This window comes from Magnolia sinica, chromosome 4 (genome assembly GCF_029962835.1).
Source record: "Magnolia sinica isolate HGM2019 chromosome 4, MsV1, whole genome shotgun sequence".
NCBI lineage: Eukaryota > Viridiplantae > Streptophyta > Magnoliopsida > Magnoliales > Magnoliaceae > Magnolia > Magnolia sinica.
Window position 1 is genome coordinate 18328053 of NC_080576.1, and position 5100 is coordinate 18333152.

The following is a 5100-nucleotide window of genomic DNA, read 5'->3' on the forward strand; positions in this document are numbered from 1 at the left end:
CTATTGGGCCCCGCTTTGGGTTGAGGTGTGGGATGAAGATAACAGCAATCAGATGATCTTGTCCACACAATCAGCAGCTATCAAATGGATAATTTCATAAAGAGGCTCATCTGTTAATGGGACAGATTGGACGACTAGCTGGAATTGTCTGACATGGTTTATCCACAGTGAACCTAGTGATTTGGACGGTCTAGAATGACTTGGGATTGGATGAGTTGCAATCATTAAATTGTCCCTGACGCACGCAACTGGCCATAGGACGGTGCGCAGGCGGTGTAAGGTTTGCTGGGCGCGGATTCGTGTTACACGTGTAACATTAGGGCTGTGCATGAACCGACAGAGCTCGGTTAGCTGGCTTGACTCGACTCGAAAAAGCTAGATTCCACTCAGTTTAAAACTGTGTTCAAGCCTAGACGAGTAGATTTTTTAAGCTTAATTTCAAATTGAATTCGAACTTGCCCAAGCTTAAGTTGCAGGAACCGAACTTGGATTGAAACACTTCAGTGGCTTGGTTATTTAGGTATTGATGTTGCTCACATGGCAAAAAAAGTATGTATATAAAAGAAATATTTTTCATTAATTTTATATTGTTTACAATGTTTTTGATGGGATATCTACAAAACTACCATTGTTGTTTTACGTGTCGTAAAGTTTTGAAAGTGCAATTCATGTATTTATAAAAATGTTGTACGGGTGAACTTAACTTGGCTTGAGCTGGCCCAAGCTGCTAATTGCAATGAGCCGAGGCAGTGGGCCATGCTCGAGGAGGACCGAGCAAAGACTAGTACAAGTTGGAGTCAGCAGCCAAGTCAAGTCCCACAGCTTATGTACACCTCTATGCAACACCTCGGTGGGTAGGTGTTACCCCTACCGTGGGGCCTACCTTGATGATGTGTTGTATATCCACGGCGTCTATCCATCTCTTATTGCATTTCAGATGGTGACTGCAAAAAACAAGAAGATCAAAATTTGAGGTGGACCATACCACAGGAAACAGTAGTCATTGAGTGTCTTACTAGTTAAAATTCCAAAGAACCAATGGTAAGGTTATAGCAATGTTTATTTGACATCTAACTCGATTGATAATTTAAATATGATCTATATGAATGGAAAATATAAATATCATATTGATCAAAAACTTTGGTGGCCCACAACTTTTTTAATGGTTGTTCATCACTGTTTCCAGTTGTACGGTCCACTTGAGATCTGGATCTTCTTAATATTTAGGATTTCGTACTAAAATGTCATGGAAAACTAGATGAAGGCGTTGATAGACATAAAGACATATCAATGTGCCCCACACGGTTAGGGTAACAACCACTAATACGTAGCGCGCATATTTGGCCAGCATACAAGGGGTTTCGATTCTCACGAGTGGGGCCAATGGATCGTAATCTGGACCGTTGCTCTGTTGATTTCTATTCTCGATGGGCATGAACCGAAGAAAAATTACCAATAATATTTACAATTTTCAGTTGAATGTATACCGTTGTGTATTTCTGTTCTTAACCGTCGATTGGTAGACCAGGTTATTGTTGTAGTAATTATGATATGTTTCGTTCCTATCAATCTACGGTGGGCCACATCAAACCTCGGTCTGGATTACTGAACCATGTGCTCCACTTGTCAGGTTTGGAAATACGTATACAATTTGCTAAGATGCAGGCCACGTCGAGTCTCTTTACGTGTTGCTTGGCTTTTTGGCCATCCCAGTCGCACTGAAGTCATAATCTCTCTCGGGAGCGAAATAGGTGTGGCCGCAGCCTCAACCAAGACGGTGCGCGGCTCTTACCGTGGGGCCCAACTGGATGTATTTATTTTACATCCACGCCGTCAATCTCTTTTTCAGATCATTTTAGCACATTATCAAAAAAAAAAAAAAGAAGATCCAAATCTCAAATGAACCACGCTATAGGAAAGAGTGGAGATTGAATGTGCTACCATTAAAAAATTCCTAGGATCCAAATCTCCGTCTGAATGCCCGCCAGGACTCGTACACGGACTTGGTCCAGGAAGGGCTTAGTAGGGCCCGCCGTAATGTATTGGATTTATCTACGCCGTTCATCCCTTTGGGTCATGCGTTGGGCTCATCAGATTGGCACACCAAAGATATCGAACTTAAGAAAAAGTTACTGGATCAAGAAATTCTAGACCTATGGATCAGCGATCTATATTCAATGCACGCATGTGGCCCACTTATCTACGGACCAGTCTCGGGGCGTGCTCATCGTGGGCCCATCTAATGGATTGCATGGATCTCTCCCATGCGTGGCCCGTTGGCACGCGTCCACACCGAATCGCCTCTTCCACTCTTTTCTCCCGTGAAACGACAGATCCCTTAACATCACTTCGTCAACGGTCAGTCTCCTTTTAAAATCTAAACCTGTGGTAAACGGCCACGAATGCTTTGCGAGGCCAGTGTACGCGACTATTGAACATGGCACGTGCATCACACGTTCAAGGAGTGATGGAGACAGGTCCCCCAAAAGAACGGGCAAAATGGTATAGGAAGCGCATAAGGGCCGGTATAGGAGCGTGGATTTGGAACCCTTGGCTTTGAAACCCCCGCATTTGAAATCCTCCCAGTGCCTGGTACCGTGGACTGTGAATCAACTTTAATAAAAGAATAGCATGCATGTTATATTTATAAGAGTTTGAATTTAATTACTAAATCAACTTAAACATTTCTAATCAGTGGTGTATGTAATTTTTGATACAATGGTTGTGATAAGCCTGCTGAAATATATGCTTTGTCCCGAAAATGTTGAAATTTCAAGTCTCAAATGGGCCACAAGCAGAAGGTCATATTTGTGTGACTAACTAACGATTTTTAATCGTTGATTTACATGGACAATTTTTGGACGATGCTGATTTACATTAATAATATTTGGACGGTGTTAATCATCATTAGTGGGTCATGTGCCCAACATAATAATAGTGTAGTGACATATATATTATACCTGCAAATATTAAAATGATTTTAGGTGTAATCTAAGCTCTAATTGTGGATTTCAAACTCCCCTGTGAGAGAATTTGAAACCCCTAGATTTCAAACTCTTCTTTGAGGGGATTTGAAACCACCGGTTACCTTATGCTTCCAAACAATCAAGGGATTTGAAACCCCCTCAAATCTATGGTGCCTAACAAACCCTAAAAAGTTTAGAAGAATTTTAAGTATGTTAATTTGTACCCAATTTAAAATCGAGTATGGGCAAGTTTACCATCTTGGGCTTAATTGAAATTGTGTTCAAGTTAGGTCAAAGCACAAGTCCATTTAATTTTGTTACTAACATTATGCAAAAGTCCACATCCAATAGATATAATTTCCCATACATCATAATGTAATATTTGAGAATGCATTCCATGGAACTTCCTTTTATAAATAAAAAATATGATAGAACTGTGGAGGATTTGGGGGATTTTACCCCAAATCCATCTTTTGACGCCGTGTATTTAGGGTAAATGGAATTAAATATATTTGAAATGTTTTAAAATTTCAAGTTTTTTATTATTATTATTTTAAAGTATAATCAAAGTAAAATGTCTTTTTAATTCTCTTTTTAATGGTAATAGAATTTGCACATGTATCAAAGGTGTTGCTAAACTATTAACATGTTATACATGTGTCACGCTATGATACTCTAAAATAATTCAATTATCAGTTGTAACACTACAATCATATCAATGGAATGATTCAATTATCTAAGCACTAGCCATCTAAATGAACAATTAAAAAACATTGATGAGTTGTTTGTTTGTGATACATATGTTTATAGCCCAGTATATATTTAAATGAACTTATTTATATCATTCTGATCAATATCATATACATACTAATTTGGGAGATTAAAGTTAATTTATCTAAATAAAATCATGCCCAGTGAATATGCTAAAGAATTTCAATGCATTCCATATAAAAAGCTCAAGAAAAAAAAAAGTTTAAATTCTAGTGCATTTCAATTACAAATTGTGAAACACATCAACTTTAAATTACCTTGATTTCAATGTAATTATGATTTGAATTTCAACACATTCCACATACAAGCTCTAAAACAAGCCTTACTTTCAAACCAATTCATCTTCTTGTCCATTGTGATTAGTCTGGTTTTACACGGAGAAAAGAAAATAAATAAAAGCTTTTAATTAAATTATTTCAACCTATTAGTATTTTGGCTTTTTTGTTTTGATCATGAATGGTCACCATGACCACAATCTTGAAGTTAAAATTAAACTTGAGAATTATTTTAGGCATTCTCCATTTAAGGGAGCCTTATTACATAACCAGTTGGTGTCATGGCAAAAGGTTCAAATTAAACACTTAGACTTGAAAGTTTCTCATGAAATAAGCTAGAATGTATATAGGCAAGCCCTCCTATCAAGATGCTAATGTACCATGGGACATAAAGTGTGCTCACCTGAGTCAATGTCCCCACACAATTGTGGGAGACTCATCAAATGAAGTATAATCAAGTTGATAGATGAGTCACATGTAAAATGGATGGTTAAATGACCAAACCTTCCATAGCCATCAAGCCGGTGTGGAAGCATATTAGGTGGGTAACCATGTTAGGTGCTATGGGGCAGCCCGCCATGATGTATGTATTTTATTTATGTTGTCCATTCCTTTTGCCAACTCATTTTAAAGTATCATCTACTTACCTACCTACACAATCAACTCATGTTATTGCATGTCGCAGATATAAAAGATTCAAATCATTTGCTAAGGTACTAGAAATTGGGATGATACATGCAAATATGATAAATTGTTCATTTTTAGGTATTTATAATTTGTGTTTACCAAACAAGTTTTTCTAAAAAAATAATACTTATTTTTAAATTATTATTATTATTTTTTGACAAATGGTCAATCTGGTTTTTTTAGCCCTTTTTAAGTTCTAAAATTCAGCACATTAAGCTTTTAACAATTAAATTAATTTTCAAACCTTATCTTTCATATCACCAAACGGCACATAAGGTTGGTTAGGCGTTGATTACCTCATTTTAATTTTCACATGGCTCATAAGCGGTTCATATCTTGGATGAGTCACTTTTCCAAAATAAAGTGGACGGTCTTGATTATTTGATCAGCGTTCCTAAAAT